This window comes from Balaenoptera borealis (assembly GCF_965194805.1).
Source record: "Balaenoptera borealis genome assembly, chromosome: 4".
NCBI classification, from domain to species: Eukaryota; Metazoa; Chordata; class Mammalia; order Artiodactyla; family Balaenopteridae; genus Balaenoptera; species Balaenoptera borealis.
In genome coordinates this window covers 5,703,081-5,727,049 of record NC_138861.1, presented here as the reverse complement: position 1 = coordinate 5,727,049, position 23,969 = coordinate 5,703,081, and the positions used below count along the sequence as shown (strand labels likewise).

General features: G+C 36.4%; 1 protein-coding gene across 8 annotated transcripts in view; it reads left to right on the top strand.

The window, feature by feature from the left end:
• FSTL5 (follistatin like 5) overlaps positions 1–23,969 on the top strand; it is a 771,595-nt gene that overhangs the window by 575,837 nt on the left and 171,789 nt on the right. The window lies entirely within an intron of this gene.

Sequence of the window (23,969 nt, the reverse complement as noted above, 5' to 3'; positions counted from 1 at the left end):
ATTTTAGTTAATTAGTTGAATTGATAATAGGATTGTATGTATGATTCATTAATACACACTAATTAATTTCCATACACATATATACATTAATTTACTCTATGGTTTACAAAAAGGAGGCAGAAACTTACTTGGCTTTCTGTAGGAACAGCAAAGTGGCTAGTGTGACTGGAATGAATTAAGAGGAGAGTGGCGGCTATGACATTGAAGAGGCTGCCTGTGGTCAGATCACATGGAGCCCTGGAGACCTAGTTATATACTTGGATTCCTATTCTTATTGTAACCAGAAGCCATCAAAGCATTTAGTGCATGAAGTGGCAGGTTCTGATTTGTTTTAAAATGACTGGAAGCACTGAGATCAGTTTTTAAAAATCGATTTTAATAGTCTAGAGAAGACGTAAAGATGGCTTAAAATGTTGATGGTGAAGAGGTAAAAATGTGGTTACAGTTGGGATATACTTTGAAATTAGATCTGAAGAATGGCATGCGAGTTTGAGAAGAGAGCTTTACACATATGAACCCAAGGAATATGAAGGAAGTATTTAGATATATGGCCATGACATGAACTGCAATGGAGAAGAAGCATATTTAGAGACTGAGTGAGATTAATGTTTTTCTTCTTTTTGTGGGACAAGTTAACTTCAATACAATTATCCAGATGCAGTTCAAGTATGTAGTTTAGTTTATAAGTTTGGAGATCAGAGTGACAGCCTAAAGTTGAATATTTTGATAATATCAGTTTGAATAGACTGTATTTAAAGCCATAAATCTGAGCTTTATGAAGTCATCTTAGGATGAGTATAGATGGATTTGAAGTTAGAGAATTGAGCCTTGGAGCTGAGGCTAACAATTGGAGTAAAGAAAACTTAGAATGAGAACCCTGTGATGGGAAATAGGTGTCCTGGAAATCAAGTAAGAAAATGTTGGAAAAAAAGTTTGGAAAGGTTGGGGAGCTTATGGTTTTGTTACCGAATTAAGTCATATAGACTCTGCTCCCCCTACCCGGCAGGGCAGGGTTCTTGTTTTTTTTTTTTTAATTTTTATTGGAGTAGAGTTGATTTACAATGTTGTGTTAGTGTCAGGTGTACAGCAAAGTGAATCAGTTATACATATACATATATACACTCTTTTTTTTGGATTCTTTAGGGGAAGGTTCTTTTTCTGTTTTGTTCAAGCAGCTAATAATGAAGCTGCAGCTGAAATTGACAAAGCACAAGCTTTATTCAGTGACCAAAGAATGGAGAAGCAGGAACTAAGTTCCCAGATCAACTTCTTGCCTACCTGGCAAGAGGAATTTAATTTTAAAGAGTGAAGACAAACGGAGGAGGAATGAGACTAATGATGGGGAGTTATATGCATTAGCCTACTGGGGAAGGGGCAGTGCTTTTTTGAGGGAGAGGGGTGCCACCCCCTTTTTATCCTTTTTTGGTCCTTAGTGTCCAGTCATGGCCACCAGGTAGGCATGTCACTTAATATACTGATTAGGAAAATCAGCATACAATGGGATTGAGGGTCTGTTGGAGGTCAGATTTATTCCCTTCTTGGTCCCAGCTAGTTCCATTTGTTTTTTTTTGTTGGCAGCTTCCTTTCTTATCTCTGGACCCTTTAACTTAAAGATTTATGTTAACTTCTGCTAAAAGTGGGGTTGGAGCGTTTTGAGCAAAGACTTGGAGCAGCTCTGGCAAAGTTTGAGTATTGTTGACACTCCACAGAAGCAGATTTAGGTTTTGGTTTCTGGCGCAAACCCATCTGTCAGCTAGACATGGGTCAAGGCTTGGAAACTGGCTTTCACGGAAACCAGTGAATACAACAGACAAAGTGTGAAGGAGGTGAGGCTTGTTCCCAGTGGTCCCAGATGTTTGGAGCTGGATGTTCAGAGATAGCAGCTGTCCCAGAGGACTCACAGTCTTGGGAGGACAGGACAGGAGTGTGTGTGGGCTGTTCCCTATCTGGGTGCTGCGTCCATGGCGAACTGGTGGTTGTAGCCAGCCTGGCCCTTGTCTCCCTCTTTGTGGTGATTTTTACTGGCTAATGGCCTAATTGACAAAACTGATGCTTTGAGGTGTTTTTTGTTTGTTTGTTTGTTTGTTTGTTTTTTAAAGTTAAGGAGAAAGATTCTCCAATTTTGTGCTTGGCTAACCAAAAGTTCTGTCTTTTATCTCTCATCCTCACTTCTAGCCCTTGTTTGTCCAGTCTAAGTACCTACCACACTAGAGTTCTAGCTAGTTTGTAGAGCAGTGCAAGGTACATGTTCTACCTGCATCAGAACCACAGGAAAAAATATCAAAAATTTAGAACCTGACTTCAACAGCACTCTCTGGAAATTTGATTTGAAATCTGCATTTTGATAAGCTTCTCAGGTAATTGTGATGCACGGTAGAGCGTCAGAGCCATTCTAAATGGATCTCTTCTGAGGGTCTGCTCCCCGTTCACGTCTGATGGAGGTTTCTTACATAACTCACTCATTTGCCATGCTCCAGCTGGAAAGCCCAGGAAGAGGGCTTTGAGCCGAACTGCAGGCATTTATGTTGTAAGATGTGCCTTGAGTGGTGCTGGGGAAATGCGGTGTCCCTATTCCATCCTTCCTGCGTGTTAACTATTTACTCTGATCTCAGGTTTTTCTGAAGATGGAATATGAGAATAAAGGAATAATGAGGTCTCAGAAACAGTGCTGCCTCTCGTCCACCTTCAGGCTTAGCATTATGAATTAATTAAGAGGAATTCACTATTAACGGTGATTGCCTAGACTGAGCGCTGGTGCTTTCCTTTTCCCAGGAACAGAGATCCCTAAACCTGGGAGTAAAACCAACCTCTTCCTATTACCTCCTACTGCATTTAATCTGCTTTGAAATCCTTGGTATAAATGTTTTTGTGAAGGGATGGGGTTTGGAAAGAGAAACAAGGATATTATGTTTGTTGAAAGTGAACATAGAGAGAACTGTGCAGTAAGTGGAGAGTCACTTGGGGTCAAGAGAGGGAATTTCATTTTGTAGACGTGATTATCTTTTATGTTGATGTGAATAATCCAGTAAAAATGAAAAGCAGCTCATATAAGAGAAAAAGGGGAAAATTGCAGTAATCAAGTCTTTAAAAAGTTGATATAATCTAGTACACAAATGGAAGGGCTGTTCTTTGGAAGATTGATAGTTAATCTGTTGAAACGGGGAGGAGGACAGACAGTTTGGGAGCAGATGCTCAGGGTGAGAGCATGAGGAAATCCTCTTTGCATTGCTTTGATTATTTCAGTGTCATGAGGAGTAGTCGCCTACATACAAACGCGTTCCATTCCAAGAGCACATTCATAAGTCCAGTTTTTTTGTAAGTCCAATAAAGTTAGCCTAGGTACCCAACGAACGCAATCGGCTATATAGTACCATACTGTAATAGGTTTATAGGTTTATAATACTTTTCACACAAATAATACATAAAAAACAACACAAAAAATAGAAAACATGTTTTAATCTTACAGTACAGCACCTTGGAAAGTACAGTAGTACAGCACAACAGCTGGCATCCAGGGGCTGGCATCGAGTGAACAGGAAAGAAGAGTTACTGGCTGGAGGGGGGAGAGGAGGTGGGAGATGGTAGAGCTGAAGGATGGTCAGCAGTAGGAGACAGAGGGAAAGCTGCAATTCCACTCACGCCTGATGTGGATGGCACAGGTTCTAGTTCCTTGCTGGATTAAATTCTATCTACCCTCTTGAAAAAATGATCCAGTGATGTCTGGGTAGTAGCAGTTTTTTCTCGTCATAGATGACACGGTAGCACTGGATTGCATTCTGAACGGCTGCTGCGACCTTCATGTACCATTATACGTTCAGGTCCCATGCCTCAAAAACTAATAGTGTCTCCTCAGATAAAGAAAATCCCCTTGCCATTTCCTGCATCATGAATCTCTTCAGTTCTTTGGTTACTTCTTCTTCCTCTTGTCTCTCTTCATCCTTTCCCTGGGCCTCCTATTCCTGGTTCTTCTTAGCAGTACCAGCCACTTCACCGCTGCTTTTACACTTGCTTCCAGACATTCTGATCTTGAAATAAAGATACTGTACTGTATACAGTCCTGTACAGTAAAGTACATAAAAGCACAACTACTTGTAGAGGATGCACTTATGTGACAATGTACGCCAGACACCTGAACTAACTTATGTGATTGGACATGTGAATGCACATTCACATCTTTGAAAGTTCGTAACTTGAAGGTTCGTATGTAGGGGACTTACTGTACCAACTATTGAAAGTGGGCAGTTTGTGAGAGCTTTAGTGATTTGAGGAGAAAAGTTGTAGGGAGGTGGGGTTATAAAAATAGCAGTATGTAGTTGGAATGTTGGGCAGATCTTTGGGTGTTCTTGAGATGATATATATTAGTATGTTTTCTTTCTGTTGTGGTTGGCTGCGAATTTGTAATCATGGAAAGAAGAGATTTGGGCTTACCAACATCATATTTTGTCAGATGAGTAAGTAGGAGAGAGACAGACATTATAAATTTAAGTACATTTACAAGAGAATGATTATAATGATGGAACACAGAATAAATGGTAAGGTAAGGAAAGTTGTAGGTAAGGAAAGAAGTGAGACCATGGGAAATGAGAAACGAAGTGAAAAACTGACTGGGTTATCCAAGTTGGTCAAATACTACTAGAATGGGGTACTAGAGAGAAAGAAATGCAAAACCGTCCCTCAGAGCATTTTCTTAAGGCATCTGGCAATATCTGTTTATAAGAAATACTTTTATTTAGGTCAAGCATATATAAAGGAGTATATGGACCATTGAGATTTGATAGATGTTTAGACAGCCCAGCTGTTCTTCTAAATCTAACTTGCCAGTTCTTGCCTTAGCTGAGAGGGAGGAATGAAGTTTAGACTAACACTAATTCATCAAATTCAACCACAACCAATAAAAAACAACCAACCTTGTTCTACTTCATTTTTATCAACTAGGGAAGACAATAAGTGTATTTCAAGGATCATTTTTAATATTTAAACCTATTTGAAGAAGCCAAAAACCTGGGTAGAAAATGTATTATGCATGGATCGGTAAGAGATTATCTTCAGCTGCTGTAACAGACACCCCAAATAACAGGGGCATAAAGAAGATACCGGTGTGGTGTTCTTATGCATAAAAGAAGTCCAGATGAAGTGGCTCAGGATGGCAACTCCACAATATGTCATCATTATCCTATGCTTCCACTATGGGTGGTTAGAACATTCTTTCCTTTCTCAATGTTTTCCGAATGGAGGTGAAAATTCCAGCCATCATTTTCACATTTCAGCAGGGAAAAAGTAATCAAGAGGAAGGAAAAATACTGCCTGACACCTGAGAGCCCACTTTTAAAAGAACTTTAAAGGAAGTGCCGACAATAACTGCCATTGACCCTCTAAATGCAGAGATTGTTAAAGATGCTTCTTTGACCTTGGTGTTTGCCCTTCACAACAATGAAACGTTCAATTATTTAGGAAGAAGGGAGGAAGGTGAGAATAAATACTGGGTAGGTAACTAGTTGTGTTTATCACTTCATAATAAAATGTTTAGAAATGGTAGAATTAGCTATAAAACAGCAGCCCTACAAGTCATTTGCTAAATAAGTGATTTGTCGCTTTTCTTGGTGTTTCCCTTTCCTTTGGTTTTATATTGTTTATATTTGGCATAATAACTTTAAATGTATGCTTTGTGTATAAATAAGTATAGTAAACTTGAGGTCACTCAGAACAGTTATAGGCCAATAACAAAAGAATAGTTGAGAAGGAGCTGTGACACTGAAAAATACAATGAACATGCGAGAAAATGCAAATTAGGTAGACAAATAGCACATTTATGGACCCAATAAATCTCTAAAACTAGTTTAACTCATTTTTCAAACTCTATCCACTTTGCAGAAAAGGTTAAAAAGACCTTTAGAAAATCAGGTTTCCACAGGGAATTTAACATATTTATCTTAACAATTTGTCAATTAGCTATACAAATAAAATATATTATTGATTACCATAAAAAGCTCTGCAAATACCACAAGTCATTGGAATTTGTTAAAGAGTGTTTTTGAAGTGCAAAGTCTATTTAAATATCCCTGGGTGCGAGCCAAATAAAAGTCTATCAATAGCCCTTTTTTCTTTTCAAGCAATGCAAAATTAGATTATTGAAATATGAGAGTGCTTCTGTGTCCTTGTCAGAAGAAACATTATGTATAAATCAAAGGAGCTTGACTCTACCAGTGGAATTCATTTCCTGCTTTTCTTTTTCTTTTTACATAAAGCAAATCGGCTTTAGATCTTCAGCTTAGAATACAGAATGTATGAAAGTTTAAAAGTCATTCAGTGTTTACACTGCCCTCTGGGCAGAAAGCTCGTCCATATTAAAAAAAAAAAAAAAAAAACCATATGCATGCCATTATTTCTCCCTCCTTTATTGTTTAAGACCTCACACATAATATCAAGTGGATTTGTTTTTCTACTCATGTCAGAAACTGCTGCACAAAATTTCTGGTTCTATAGGATGTCTATGTAGAACACCTCTATTTTTCTCCTTCAGAATTTGGAAACATCATTTGGAGCTAGCCATATAGACATCAAAGCATCATCTCCTTACTGATAAAGCTTTTTAGAGAAAGTGGCTTAAGTCTGGAGCAACAGTGGCCTGCTTCATGCATCATAGAACTGAACTTCCAGTTTCAGGCAGCCTTTCTTCCCTGCTAAGCTTCCAGCAAGGACAAAGCACAAATGGGAATATAACCTTCCTGCAGGCAGTAAGGTCCGGAAAGCAGGAAGCAAAAGGCCGAGTGCCTCCTCTCTCTTCTTCCCACTGTGAGTTACTAAAGGATGAGAGAGAAGTTTTGAGGGTCACTCTGGCTCAGTGATTCTCTAACTGTGGTTTTTGAGCAAGTAGCATGAGCAACTTATTTTAATTTTTATTTTATTTTTTAAAAACATTTTATTGAAATATAATTGATTTACAATGTTGTGTTAGTTTCAGGTGTACAGCACAGTGATTTAGTTATACATATATACATATATATATTCTTTTTTGATTCTTTTCCCATTATAGGTTATTACAAGGTATTGAGTATAGTTCCCTGTGCTATACAGTATGTGCTTGTTGTTTATCTGTTTTATATACAGTAGTGTGTATCTGTTAATCCTAAACTCCTAATTTATCCCTCCCATCCCCTTTCCCCTTTGGCAACCATAAGTTTGTTTTCTATGTCTGTAGGTCTATTTCTGTTGTATAAATAAGTTCACTTGTCTCTTTTTTTAAAATGCAAATTCTCAGGTTTCACGCATACCTACAGAATCAGAGGATCTGGTCATGAGGTAGGATGATCTGTGTTTTATAAACCCACCTGATGACTGATGATAAAGTTGGAGAACTACTGGTCCAGCAATTTGATTCCCCAGAAACATGTGAAGCAGGAGTATGTGTCCTTCCTCAGATTCTCCAGCTTTATTCTCTTAATTTTGACTTTAAAATAAGCATATAGGGATCTCAGGGAGTGGCTATTTCTTCAGGGGTTGAGATAAGACATGCATCAAATCAGTTTTGCCCTCAATCTTGATGATTTGCGCCAAGCCCCACTCGGGCCTCCTCAGCTGTGGTGGACATCCCCTGACAGCTGGTCATGCAGGAGTTTGTCTCTCTTCCACTCTCCTTAGGGCTTTATTTGACACAAGAAGCTTTATCAGCCTCACTTCAGGTAGCCCAGTTGTGCCAGGGATTGAATGCCCCCAGGGACAGTCCTTAACCAATGAGAGACATGAGTCAATGGGTAAGAAGCCCAGCACCCGCTCCTCAGTGGGAAGATTCTCAGGTGCATTGTACCTGATTCCTCAGAGTGTCCTCACCGGAATTAACCCTTTTTTGTGCTATTTTTCTTTTCTCTGTAGTACTTTTCCTATTCTTTAACTTGTGCTTCCTGGGATCACTTCCCAAATCAACCATCTGAACATGACTTTGGGGATGAAAGCTGAATTTGGGGACACTCATACTTAAGGGGTGTCCTTAGAGCTGAATTTGGGGACACTCATACTTAAGGGGTGTCCTTAACTTAATGACTGTTGCTTCCCTTCTGTATCTCCCCCCCTGAGAGCTACTGTGGGCACTATATGTTTGCTTCCAGAAGGTTTTTAAATATGATAGAACAGTACATTACCTCATTAACTCCAAGGCCTAAAGATTCTTTCTATTATTTCCCATGCTAAATTATGTGCAGTTAACTGTTTAACAGAGCTCTTCAGAGCTTCTGCAATTAGATTGAATCATGATATCAAGATACTCCAATTACAGAATAGTGAGAGCATAGACATGGTCACATTTTAATAGATAATCTAATTGTTAAATTCCCGGACAGAAATAATACTTCAAAGATTAAAGTTACAATGAAATTAGTCCAAAGTAATTAATATCCAAAATTAAATTCTTCTGCCCTGGTGAGATAAAGTCTAAAGAAAGTCTGAAAGTTTTAAGGACAAGTAAAATCTAAACAGTCATGTCCCTCCCTAATTTCTTATTTTGCTTCCTTTTAGTGAAAGAGTTTCTTGAAGTTTATAGTTTTGGGAGAACTTTAACATCTCTCTCCTGGGCTGATTCTCACTGGATTTAAGTGTACCCTCATGCTGTGTTTTCAAATGGTTGCATCTGTTCTCTATTCATTATTTCCTTGTATTCTGCCTTCTGTTGGATTACATAACTTTTAGAATTCTGTTTTTTCTCCACTATTAACTTATTAGCTATGGCTTTTTGTTGATATTTTAAGGTGTAAGTGAAAGCTTTGTTTACAATATACAACTTTAACGTATTGCCATGTATCTTCAGATATTTTACCACTTCACATATAAAATAAGAACTTTAATACAGTATACATTGATCTCTCTTCTTTCCATTCATTGTGGTAATATTGTCAAACATTTTACTTCTATATATGTTATAAACCTCATAATACATTGTGTTATTTTTGCTTTAAATAGTTAAATATCTTTCAAAGAATTTTAAAAAACACACAAGAAAACAAGACTTTTACATTTATCCTTTCTAATTCCCCTCACTCTTTCATGTAAATCCAAATTTCTGAATTTTCCTTTAGCCTAATAAACATCATTTAACAATGTGAAATTCAGATCTGCTCCTGATACATTTTCTCAGCCCTTGTTATTTAAAGATATTTTAATTTTTTCTTCATTAAAGAATTATTTCTGCTGGATATTGAATTTGGAGCAGATAGTTTTCCTTTTTGTTTTCTTTCAACACTTTTCACATGTTATTCTATTACCTTCAGGCTTGCATGATTTCTAATGGAAACGCTCTTATTTCTAGTTTTTTTTTTTTTTTTTTTTCTATTTCTCTTCTGTTTTTACAATTTTCTCCTTTTCAATGGGTTTCAGCAATTTGATTACGATATGCCTTGGTTTCATTTTCTCTACTTAGATTTATCCTGCAGGGATTGCTCAACTTGCATTTTTGGTATACATTTTTCAACAAATTTGGAAAAATAAATTGTCAATTCTTTTCAAACAAGATTCTGCTCTCTCCCTCCATTAGGAATCCAGTTACTGATATGTGTTATTCCTTATTATTTTCACATAGACCACTAAACTCTGTTCATTTTTTCTCTTCAATCTTTGTTCTTACTGTACTTCAGTACAGATGGTTTCTGTTGCTTTGACTTCAAATTCACAAATCTTTTTTGTACATGTCTAGTCTGCTATTAATCCCAACCAGAGTATTTTTAAAATTTATTTCAGATATTGTATTTTCAACTCTAGGACTACCATTTATTTTTTATGATCTGCATTTATCCCCCATTTTTTCATGTTTTCTTTTAAATCTTTCAATCTTTTCATACCAGATATTTAAAAAATTTTTTTTGCTAATTTCATCATCTCTGAAATTGTATGTCTCTATTGACTAATTTTTTTTTTGCATATGAGTCTAATTTTCTCTCCATGTCTGTTAAAGTATTTTTAAATTGGATGGTGAAAATTGTTGAGAGAGATTTGCTGGATACTTTTGAGAAGTATTGATTTTTGTTTTGACATTAATTTACCTGTGTATCAGTTTTATATTTTAGAGTTTTTTAAACTCTATTTGATTATTTCTAGAGTAACCTTTATACTAGAATTTTTTCATTAACCTTCTAGGATGCATTATTTCTGGAGTCTCTGAGCTCTCCAATCTGGTTTTTCAGTTAAGTCTCTCCAGTCTGAAGTCTGATTAATCCAACTCATATGTCACCTACCACTATGTAAGCTCTTGGAACTTTTAGAATTATAGCTCCCTGGTTTTATTTCTTGCTATAGTAATCGAATTTTGCCTGACTTTGTGAAGTGTTATGCTATACATTGAACCAAAGCCCCCAAAGACCCCTATTCAGATTCCTGTAGCTCTTTCTCAACGTATTTCTCTCCCTTTTGGTACTCTGTCCTGCAAATTCCAGCTGCCAAGCTTTCCTGAATTCCAATATCTTTATCTTTAGTTCATTGAGACTTTTTGCTTCCCCTTCTCTGCATCAATATCAACCAAATGCCTTTTGGCTGATAGCTGAGGCAAGTCTACAGCTCATCCCACTTTTTCTCTTTTTGCCTTATTTCAGGAATCATAGTCCTCTGCTGCTGGTTTCCAATATTTGATAACTGTTGTTTCCTATGTATTCTATTTATCTATGGCAGAGGGTTTATCTCATTAATTTCCACCATGATCTTATATCTCATAGGAATCATTCTTAAAAACCTGATTGGTTACATTAGTTAAAGGCATGTTTTCTTGTGACCCTCATTTGTAAAAGTTCTGAAAGTTAGTGGATATGGCTAATGTAGACAACATCAAGAAAATATCAAATAAACTTAGAAATTCCAAGTAATACTTCTTTGTTCTCAGAGTTCAGTACTTTAATTCTGCCCAAAACCACAGCAGGCACTCAGCAGTATATGAAGGAAGGAGAATGACAGAAAAAAAAGTTGGTTTTGCTGTGGAAAGATACGACTCTTTCTGTATCAACTGTCCAAGGTTAAATAACTTATATTTAATTGATCAAACCCACACATAAATAGGTTAATTTTGTCACTATATGTGGAGAAAACTTGATTTTTATCTTCCAAATAATTCTCTTTAGTTTTCTTTAGTAATAAAAGATCAGTTTTAGCAGGCCTAAGGCCACCCACCAAAATCTACTTTTCCCAGATCTCTTTGAAGCTAGATGTTGTCCTGTGACACATTTGGGGCCAATGGAATGTGAGGGTAACTAATGCATTTACTGTCTGAATTATGACCAAAATAGGAAAGCTATGTGCCTTCCCTTCCTCTTTTGACTGTTTCTGCTTTTTTGGAATATGGGTCTGGTGGTGGTAGCTTGGGGAGCTATTTTTAATTTGGAGAAAGTCATGCTTTGATGTTTGCAGAAGAACTAAAATAGAAGGTGCCTGGGTGTGGTAGGCTGAAAATGTCTTAATGAAAGCCATTCACATCCTAAGCCTTGGAACACGTGAATGCTACTTTAAATGGCAAAGGGGACTTGTATACGTGATTAAGTTAAGGTTCTCAAGATAAGGATATTATTCTGGTAGGCTCTAAGTATAATTATAAAGGTCCTCATACAAGAGAGGCAAGGAAGTCAAAGAAGAAATTAGGAGATGTGATGGCAGAGACAAGAAGTTGGAGAGATTTGATGAGTGAGTAACAGACCAAGGAATATAAGTGGCCCAAGAAATGAGAAATTGCAAGGATGTGGAGTTTCCCCTAGAGCTTCCAAAATGAACCAACCCTACTGGCACCTTAGTAAAACTTATTTTGGTTTTCTGACATTTAGAAATGTAAGAAAATAAATTTGTGTTGTTTAACGCCACAAAATTTATGGTAACATGTTACAGCAGCAAAAGGAAATGAATACATCATGTATGCAATGTGAGCAAGTTACCCAATCTGGCCACCTACAAGGTCTTATATCTTGTTTAAGCCAAAGTATTTGGTTCTGTGTTAAAACAGCTTAATCCATGTCCACACTATGAAGCCACCATACCCCTTTATGACCACATATCAGGATTTATATCTTAATTAAGCCACTGACAGTACTGTTGCTCTGTTTATTCCAGTAGTTTAACCAACATCCTACCTTTATTTATCACGTTGATTCTCATTTCTACTGCAGTCCAGCTGTGCGTTTATGGGGGGCTCTGTTTCATGCAGACATCCAGGATCAGTCTCACTGCAGTCCATAATATCATATAAGACGGTGCTACTGAATGTCCTTGCTTCAGTCTGTGAACTACTTGTTACCTGGTGATGAGATAAAGTATAGAAATTATGAGTAATCGTTAAAATTTTTCCAGTAAATTCATACTGCTGCATCATCTATGAAAGGGGTCTTATTTTCTGGTAACTATAGAAATTGAAGAGAGAAAATATCTTCAGCACCACAGATAGTTCCCCAAGGCCTTGGAGTCCTCCACTGGATCGTCTGTGTTTAACAGACAGTGAAAGAGATCACATGTGAAGGATCATGTGGGAGATTCACAGGGCGGGCCTTGTGGTAGCAGACAGTACTTTTGCTGCTTATCAGGACTCACAATTAGTACGTTCTATTGTAGAGGAGTCTGAGAGAGGTAAACTCGGACGGGGCTCAGGAAGAAGAGGGAGTACATTTAGCGTACATCTAGCCTGATTTTGCCACAAGAGCCCAATACTCATAAACTTTCTGGGAGAAAGAGGAAACCGTACAGGGTCCCCTTTCTCAGAAAAACAATGTTAAGACAATCATTGCCCTTGGGACATCCCTGCCCTTGGGAACAGGCGTTTTTGGACCCAGTGCCCTGATGGAATTACTTGCCTTTGTGAAACCGGATCCATAGGGATTACACCAAAGCCCCACACTGTTTTAGCTGGCGTATATCCTCTAGCTGATTCTGAAACAAAAAATGAAATGAATGTTTTTGGAGACTGTGCCTTTGGGGGCTGCTGCCGATCTAAACCTCCCGTGAGGTCCACGGTGTTTCACGCCCTCAGTTTGAAAGTTTTGAGACCTTGTGCTGTATTTATTTCTGCTACATTTCTCCCTGTTTCTCATGCTCTCTTGTTCTTAATTGTTCCATTATTTCTTTCAGGAGAGATCAGCCACTTCATTTGGCTCTTTCCTTTTTCCTTTGGTAGGGCAGTGTGCTAGAAACAAGGGTCTTCCTTCTTTTTTATTGCTCTCTGCTTTCTGGCCCACACACTTTTGTTCTCATGTATTTCTTTATATATAGTCCTGGGGGATCTGTCACCGTGAGAGATTTGAAAATATTGCATCTGGGTCTGCCAAAAAAGCATTCACAGTTCAAACAAATATTTTCCGCCTTCTCCTTACTGATTTGAATAATCCCACCCAGGGGCAATTCTTCCCGTTAGAATGGTATCTCACCTATGCTCAGACATGATCCATCATTATCTTCCCTAGAGTCCTTTTAGTATGTTTCATCTTGCCTGTGTTTTCCCTCAGAGTCCTAATTCCAAAGATTGCCTGGTCATGTGCCCTTAGGTACAGAGGACAGCTCCATGAGCACCTTCAATAGCTGTCACTTTGAAATGCATCCAGGGATGCCAGGAGAATTTTTTACTTTTCCTCTGTCTTTCTAACATATTTTTCCACGATTTGTGTAAACACTTGATAGAGATTTATGAACTATTATTCTTATTTTTTAGTAACCCTACCTAACAGTATTATTCCTATTTTTGTGTATCCCCAACTCCACATTTTCAAGTTAAGTCACATCCTGTCTCTGCTTCAAATGCTAAATTGGCTCCCAGTGTCACTCAGATTAAAAACCAGTCTCTTGAATGCACGTCAAAACCATAAGTGTTCTGATTTTGCAGTATCTTCCTATCCTGTTCCCCTCCCTCTTGCAAACTCCACTCAGCTGCTATTAATGTTCATTGCCTTTCTGTCCTGAAATAAAACCAGTTCGCAATTGGCTACTCCCCCTGCCTGAAGATACTTTGCCAAATCCCCACAAGGATTAGTTTCAACCACTTTCAACTCTTTGGTTAAATGTCCCTTTCTCAAGGAAGACTTATTCAAAGTACACAGCTTAAGATTATGATTAGTCCTCGCCTTCCCACAGTTTTGGTCCCTCTCAATTTTATTTATTGACAGCACTATTACTTTCTAAAAAGTTGTGTACATCCTAGCATACTATTAATACTGATTTTTTTCCTCATATCTCAACATATTTGAAATAGGGATACATTCTACAATATATGGTTATAAAAACAATGTGTCTATTAATGGGCAACATTTTCTTCTTTGTTAATGGTATATAAATAATAACATGTTAAATTTAATTAAATAAGGTAAATACTTATCTAATATGTTTATAGTTCATTTTTGTTCTTCCCTCACTGGAGATTTCCTCTCTCTCTCTCTCTCTCTCTCTCTCCTTTTACATGCCTAAAACTGTGCCTTGAATATAGTTATGACTCACCAAATATTTGCTGAATGAATGCACATTAATAGATGAATAACTGTTCCTCATTAGTTCCTGGTTCTGGATTCCTTTGAAGAGTTACTTTAGCTTGCTCTCTGAGATTTTTCCACTCTCCTCTGCTGACAGATTGCTGGAGACCACCAATGGTTTTATTAAATAGACAAGTAAATCATTTCCTCATTTTCTAATGATAACCTACTTTAAGAGAAGTTAGTCCTCAGAGCTGCCTCTCCATGGTGTGTGTGTGTGTGTGTGTGTGTGTGTGTGTGTGTGTGTGTATGTATGTGTATGTGTATCTGTGTGTATGTATGTGTGTGTGTTTCTGTGTATATGTATGCATGTGTGTATGGACTTTAAGATTTCATTTTCCTTTTCATATCTGGTGGCTTCTCTGTCCTCTAAGATGTTCTCTTAAGTAAATCTTTCTCTCCAACTTAATCACTTTCTTTCTTTATTTTGTTTTCAGTTTCTACTACTAGTGCCCTGATGAAACATTAAACTATGTATTTTAAAGCACATCAGGTCCTCCTTGACACCCTGGGCAAACCTCCTTCTTAGACACAGTGGAGATATGAAGCTTTAACTGCTTTTAAAGCATTAGTTTTTAATACTTTCATTGAGTTGTTTCCCTATCCAGCCCTTGATATTTATTTTTCTAAAATAGGGTACTTTTTACTTTGTATTTCTTTGTGACTATATACTTTTTCTTAGGGTGAAGAGACATTGTAGATCTCTGCAATCTAAAGTCATGACCAGAGTTGATACAAATAAGGAAACCAGAGTACTTGTTACTACATAGTAGTGGGCTGGTCCTTGGGAGCCTTTGAACAAACCCTTCCTTACAGAATTTATCTCTATAAGAGCTCTCCTTTGTAAATAAAGGTAGTTAATGGAATTTGGGCAGTTTAGTACTGCCTACCTAGGGCTGCTACTCATAATTTAAAGCAATAACCTACACTTAATGCTTCGTAACACTAGTGGAAATTAGCTGCCTATGCATTAGGAAAAAACCCCACAAAAATGCTGCCTACAGATCTGGTTGAGAAACATAGCAAAAGTCACTTGCTGATCCAGAAAAAAGGACCTACCCCTGCTTCCACTGTGATTGAAATTTCAGACCAAAGTGCACCTGTGCAGTTCCAAGTTGAACCATGCCAGCCCATACACAGGGCAACCTGCCTCCCAATGTCTGTGTTTGTGAGACACAGCTCTCCTGCATAAACACAGCTATTCACTCATGGAAGGAAGTCATCCAATGGGATCAAATCCAGCTAGCCCATATATTTAAAGCTAAGACCTAAAGCTACCCGCTGAAGCTACAGCATATAGAAACCACCTTTTTCACTAGTGTATATTTTTTAAACAATCAGTTCCAAGGCATATACCATCAGAGCTAAGTTACACACTAGAGCCATTTCAAAATCTGTGATCCCTCCTCATATGACTGTGTCAATCACAGGTACTCTGTGAATTTCTTAAGGTTTCCTAAAGCATCAGATGTGGAGCATTTAGGAGATCAGTAAATAACACCACTCCAGACCTCAGCACGGAAACAGGGCTGAGGCCCCTGATGATCTCCTGTTGCCAAGAGAGCAGAACAGACCCACAGTATGAAAAGGGATAGGCTGACTGTGGCCAGTCATTCTCAAAGCACACCAAGCAGATCCTTTGTCCTCCTCCCGCTTGGTGACTTAGTAAGGGCTAGGGAGAGATGCCGCCCTCTCTACATGAAGCAGAGATGTGTGCAGTCTTTTGCTGATGGGGCAAATTCCTCAGGTAGATGACTCATTCTCAGATACTGTTGTTTTGTATTCACTTACGATTGACTCAGATCTATATTCTTTCAGCCAGAATTCTTTTATGGTATAAGTCAACATGCTTATGTACTTTTAGGTGTAAATGAATGTACTAAGTCTTGTTTTTGATATTGCAAAATTATTTTTCTTTATAAAATTTCAATCTGCTTATATCTACTGGCATATTTAAATTAGTCTGACATGGTTTACTGGACTAGTTTACATGGGTCGATAGGAGTGATATTTCTTAGACTACTTCTGTGTATACAAGGACTGGGTAATGTTACAAAACACTCATGAGGTAGCCAGCACTTAAAGAACTGTATAACGACTAATTAATGTAATGACACTTGTATAACAAGAGAGTGGAAAGAAGGTTAATGTGATAATGAGGCTTATTTGATCTTAAAGATTTAGCATGAGGGCACTCTCAAGATAGCTTAATTAGGTTTTAAGCACCTTTTGCAATTTGCATGTGTACTTGTTAATCCACATGTTCTAAAAATACATTTTACTTCATTTAAATTAAGGAATTTATCTAATCTCTTTCGCTGTGTTGTTTTACTCTTATCGGTGATGGTGTTTTCTTGAGTTTTACACTTAATGTGTATTATTTATGATTGTTTTCTTCTATATTATGCTTAAGTTGTAGCTCACTTCAAAATAGTATAACATTTTAAAATTGCAAAACAACACCTTAGCGTAATTCAGGCAGTTATGACAAGTCATGACGTGACTCTTTTAACTAATCTTTAAGTCATTTAGCACATTTTATTGCACCATACAATATATCAGTAAATTTGATTTCATTATCTGACACCTGTGTCATTTTTAAACTTGGCCAAATGGAAATAACATTTTAGAAATTAATTTAACAATGGAAGAAAATATCATTTCTTTTCATTCATTCATTTGTAGCAGCAATTCAATCAACAGTATGTTGTTTCCTGGTGCTCTCGGAAATAAAGAATTATACATTCACATTCTGCATATAGGTTTTCATGAGTTCTCCAAATTAATACCTTTTTATGCTTTGTTTATATTTATAAGTGATTATTACAATTTACTTTTTCAAAATTATAAACTTTATTTCTTGTAAGCTTTATATAAGTGGTATATTACCCCATGCTTTTTTTTATTTTAAGTAATGCATATTTATTTTATCATGTCAAGCAATTCAGAGGTACATGAAGGAAACGATAATCTTCCTCTATCTTTTTTTTTTAATTTTTAAAGCTATTTTATACAGTTTTTAAAGGTTACTTTCCATTTACAGTTAAAATAAAATATTGGCTATATTCCCATGTTGTACAATACATACTTGAGCCATGCTTTTATTTATTTATTTATTTTTTAACATCTTCATTGGAGTATAATTGCTTTACAATTGTGTGTTAGTTTCTGCTGTATAACAAAGTGAATCAGCTATACATATACATATGTCTCCATATCGCCTCCCTTTTGCATCTCCCTCCCACCCTCCCTATCCCACCCCTCTAGGTGGTCACAAAGCACCGAACTGATCTCCCTGTGCTATGTGGCTGCTTCCCTCTAGCTATCTATTTTAAATTTGGTAGTGTATATATGTCCATGACACTCTCTCACTTCGTCCCAGCTTACCCTTCCCCCCCCCGTGTCCTCAAGTCCATTCTCTATGTCTGAGTCTTTATTCCTGTCTGCCCCCAGGTTCTTCAGAACCATTTTTTTTTTTTTTTAATTCCATGCTACCATATGTGTTAGCATACGGTATTTGTTTTTCTCTTTGTGACTTACTTCACTCTGTATGACAGTCTCTAGGTCCATCCAGCTCACTACAAATAACTCAATTTCGTTTCTTTTTATGAGCCATGCTTTTAAATCAACATTTCCTTCAGAAACTTTATCCACGATGATAAATGTAGCTCTATTAAAGTCATTTTAACAGTGGTATCCTATGACATTGTCAGAAGATGCTACAATTTATTTAATTTCCTGCAGATATACAATTTATTTACATGATTTCTACTGCTCATTCCTTATTCCTTTTTAAATGCAGTTTCCTCTGTAGCATATTAATCTTAAAACCATCAAGACAGGAGTACTAGCATGACAGGGGTCTCTCATTTTCTCTGGCTGATCTAAGTCAGATCCTTTTCTAAGGCTCAAATCATGTTCCATGTTTTACATGAAGGTGTCAATGAACACTGAAGCTCACAGTAATCAATTCCACCTCAGGCATCCTGCATTACTAGTTATTTTTATTAGACGTTATTAATTTGATTTTCGTACCACATTTCCTTTAGATGTTTAATGTCTATGAAATATTGTAGTTAGATGTCTGAAGAACAAGAGCCATATTTCATAAATTCTTTGCTTCTCTATAGGCATAATTTTGTATTTTTCAAATAGTAAAAGTGAACACATATTTATTGATCTATTTTGTTTACTGAACTGGAAAATGTTTCAATATACTAAATTAAATGATCAACTAAATGGTACGTTGACTGGTAAAAGTCAGCCACTCTACATTGTAGCCATGAGATTTGTTTCTCAAGATATGCCACCCTCACAATGATGAAATCAGACATTGGACTAATCTCACAGCAGTTTAGGTCGCTAATTAAATGTTCTGGTGGCATAAGCAAGAGCATAGCTCTTACCCATACAGCCTTTTTGAAATTTGAGGTGTCAGACAAATCCAAAAAGTCGTACGCAAAAAAAAGTTGCATGCAAAGGAAGAACTGTTTCAATGCAGGCGAAAGAGATATCTGGTTTGCTTAAATTTTCTTTTAATACCAGGATTGCCACTCATGTAGATAGATAATTGTAGGTGAGAGTCAGGGAGAAAGAGTGGTCCTGCAAATAGCATTTTTTCCTCAAAAACCTACATACGTATTTTTTAAACGTGTTTATTGACATTATATTAAGTACAAGGCAGTTTCTATTTGGTGGAGATTACTAGGCAAGCATACGTCTAAAAGTTAATGCCACTGAAGACTCCATATTGATCAAGTGCTAAAAGATGTTGTCATTGGTGTTGCTAATTATGATGAATATGATAAGGAGGACAGACAAGGTATGCCAAAAGGAAATGAGAGACCAGCGTGCACTGGAAAGCTCTGGTTATTTTATTATTAAAACGGCAGCCTGAGAAGCTCTTTTTGCTTCCAACTCCACATTTCCAGTTAACACAAATTCATTTAAATAAGCTTTGCCAGAAGGTAAGTAGAAAGTTTGCTATACAGTATACCGGCAACTTTAATAGTGACATGGAAGTATGCTTCGTGACAAAATACAGATAATTTTGCCTGTCATATAGTTGCATGATAGATTAAAAATAGAAAATATATCATTTGTGACTATCAGTAGTGCTCTATAGCTATTAATAGATAATTTATGCTATTAAATTTTAAGAGTTTCCTCCAACTCACTTTTGACTTAAGACCATTGATTATTTGAAAATAAAAACAAGTAATAAGCAAGCAAAACAGCCAATGATAACCCCACTCTGACAACTACAACAAACATTTCCCCCACAAATGCCACCATGAGTCAGAATGTCTCAAAAAATTAATAATAAAAAGAATTTCTTAGAAAATATCTGGTATATTTTGTGGATGATAATGCATTTGACAGTAATTATCATGTATTAAAATTGTAAGTATCAAGAATCTAAAAAAGAGTGGATATATGTATATGTATAACTGACTCACTTTGCTATACAGCAGAAACTAACACATTATGAATCAACTATGCTCCAATAAAAATTAATTAAAAAATAAAATAAAATTACATTAAATTGTATCACTTTTGAAAATGAATATTTTAAAATAACACATCATTATGTCAAGTAAATAATACATTTTTTATTGAAGGTAAGTTTTGCAGAAGGAAGAAAATATATTATTTAATCAACTGATGTATTTTAGCAAGTGTTTTGTTATAGTGTCTCCAAAAAATACAGTAAATAGTAGTGCCATCTATTGATAAAACTGAAAACTACAGTTTCTTCTTAAAGAAAATGAAAACTTTTACTTTAGAATATATATCTCCAAAAATAATAATTCCTTATTGTTATGACTATTTTAAATTATTATTGTGTCACATCAAATACTGGAACTGTGTTAAAACAGTATGTGTGTATGTGTGTTTGCATATGTGTGTTCGTGTGTGTATATGCATGTGTGTGTATGTATATATAGTTAATAATGTGACACTTTTGATAATAAATATTGGTTATGGGTTTAAGTGTAGTTGGGTTGTTATTCATTTAATCATTGAAGAAAATTAAATTTAATATTAAATATTTATTTTCTGGTAAAAATTTTAAGCAAGAAATACCTATGTAGTGAAAGAGGAAATATTGTCTTTATTCTATTTTAATATGCACAAAATATTTTTAAGATGTAAAAACTTGCATAGGTACTTCTTAGGACGCACTCTGACCATTTTAACATTTATTTTTCTTTATAATTTTGATTTTATTATATATAATAATAGCCTACTATTTGGAAAACTCTTAAATTAGATTGGCTATTCTCAATACAGTACAACTGACTAGAACAATCTATATGCTGTCTGGCTAAATTATCAGGGTGAAATTGAATAGTTTAGAAGAGTTAGGTTAAAATATATATCACTAATAAGTGACAAGATTACAGAGAAGAAAGGAGCAGAAAGCAGTGCTGATACCCACTGACCTCTAGGGTATGGTCAGATTATATGTTGCAGGTGACAACTGCCTGAGGATTAACAGCAGCAGAGGAAGCAATGTGACTGACAAGAGCAGAGATAAAGTCAAGCACAGACTTAACAGGGAGGAATTAAAATGAAGGCTGAGGTGACATTAGCTGCCTCACCCAGCATGTTATGATGGTGACAGTTAGAACATAAAGCTGATACCAAACTCTCATTCATTCATTGACTCGCATGCATATAATTTATCTACTTTATGACTGCAGGTTGAGATCTATTATATACCATGCTAGATGCTGAGAACCCAGTAGTGAACAAATGATAGTTATATTCTTCCTAGAGGAGTTTACTATCATTTTTGATGTCCAGCCTCCCATATATTGAGTACAACCTGCCTTTCCCTCAAAACACTTTGCTGCCATTGGTCAGATATTATCCTAAACAGAGAAATGTATGATGAGTAAAATATAATGGTACTACAAAGCTACAGTAATCAAGATGGTGTGATACTGGCATAGGATAGACACAAAGATCAATGGAACAGAACTGAAAGAATTGGAGAAGGGAAAAATGGATGTAAAGTTGGGAAGAGCAAGGAAAATACACACTTGTGAGCATGAAGGGGAACCCAGGATACTGGCCTGGTACCCACGTCAATGCTCACTGCTCCAACCTTGATGGGGTGAGTGTCCTGAGATTGTACAGAACCAAATGCGTGCCATGCCCAGGAACCAACGAAGCTGAGACGGGCCGAGCAGTGGCACGTCTGGCTACTACCCCACACTAGCCACACGCACCCCAGGTCTGCTGCCCTGTGTGTGAGCTACAAGATCACACAGTGTGCTGCTGCAATATTCAAAATGGCCTCTGCTTGCTTCTGCCCACCAAACCTTGGACAAAACTAAAATTATAGTTACTCTTTTGCCACACCCTAACTGGAAACATACAAGAAAGGGGATTCTTGGAAATGAAGTTCAGCCCAGCCAAATTGAGACATTACGAAGCCACTATTAATATTTTTTTTACTTTTTTTCCACAGAAATGTAATATATTGTTCTTACTGTTCTTCCCTTCTTTTCTCCTTTTTTTCTTTATATTTTTTTGAGTTATAATTCTCATCCCATAAAATTAACCTTTCTAAAGTGTACAATTTAGCATGTTTTGGGGGTATCACCAGAATTATGCAACCATCATCACTAATTCCACAACTTTTTCACCAACCCAAAAAGTAACCCTGTGCTAATTAGCAGGCACTTGGCATTCACCCCCAACTTTCCAGCCCCTGAAAACCACTGATCTGTTTTCTGTTTCTATGGATTTGCCTATTCTTACACTTTACATCTATCTTCCTTTCTTAACTGTCTGCCCTGTGAACTTAAGCTACAGAATCAGAGAGGAAGACAACAGTCTAACAGAGGCTGTTTACTCAGCTCATACAATTGAACTGTGTAAGGTCAGAATCCTGCAACAAATCCAGGTAGATAGATAGATGATAGATTAGATAGATAGATAGAATCTACATATAATGTATATAATTATATATCTATATATATAGATAGCTCTCTCTATATACACACACACACAAACACACATATATATATACACACACATATGTAATATCTCTGTCAGAATGCATGAGAAGCTGGTAACATTTATTAGTTGCCTCTGGAGAGAGGGAAACTAGATACCTGAGAGATAGACATGAGAGGGAGACTTTTCATGGTATATTTTTTCTATCTTTTTAAACATTCAGTCATGCGAATGTATCGTGTATTTATAGATTCATCTACGTTGTTGTGTGTATCAATATTTTGTTCTTTATTATTGCTGAATAGTAGTCCATGATATGCAAGTTCCAGGGTTTCTTTAACTATTCACCTGTTGAAGGACATCTAGGATAATTCCAGCTGTTGTCTATTACAAATAAAGCTGCAAAAAATATTCATGCACAGTTTTTTATGTGAACATAAATTTCATTTCTCTAGGATAAAGACTCAGATGGTTAGTTGTTGAGTCATACTGTAGTTTCATGTTTAGATGTTTTTCAGAAACTAACAAAGCGCCCACACCATTGTATATTCTCACTAGCAATGTATGAGTGATTGAGTTTCTCTGCATCCTCAGCAGTATCTGGCATTATCACTAGTTCTATTTTAGCCATACTGATAGGCGTGTGATGATGTCTTATTGTCGTATTAATTTGCACTTACCTAATGGCTAATTAAACAAACACCTTTTCATATGATTATTTGCCAACTGATATCATTTGCAGTAAAATGTCCTCTCATGTCTTTTGCCCATTTTCTAATTGGACTAGTTGTGTTTTTTTAACTGTCGAGTTTTGATAGTTCTTTATTCTATATACTAGCCTTTTGTTGCATGTCTGGTTTATAAATATTTTCTCCCACTCTGCAGCCTATCTTTTGATCTACATCATAGAGTCTTTTCCAGAGCAAATGATTTTAATTTTGCTAAAGTCCAATTTATCAATTTTTTTCTTTTATGGATAGTGTTCTTGGTGTCTAGTTTAAGAATTACTTGCTGAGTCCTAAATACTGAAGAAATTTTCCTATATATTTTCTTAAAAGATTTATAGTTTTACATTCTGCACTTAAGTTTACAATCCATTTTGAGTTAATTTTCATAAGGTACGATATGTAAGTCATCAATGATTTTAAGACAGAAAGATAATATATAATTTCTCTTCCATGAGTGGAGGAGAAATAGAAGCCTCCATCCATGGGTGTGACCATATAAGTAGCAGGAGATGTGAGGGATGACACAAGTCAGTGTGATTGCAAATTTGATCACTTCTCCGTACAGTCACATATTTGCCTCTGCCTTGGACAACTTGTAGATCTCCAAATTCTAAGTCCTCAGTAGAACAGGAAAATAAAAGGATTCTCAGCTCCAGTATGTAATTGAGTCAGAGTTTTTGCTGGTCCTGTTTCACTTCTCCCACATTTAGGTTAGGAGTGGATATGGGGAACAAAAAGAAATGAGGAAGCAAAGAAATTCTAAAATTCTGTTTTGGATGGAGATGTTTTCATATCTTGAGTTGCAAGT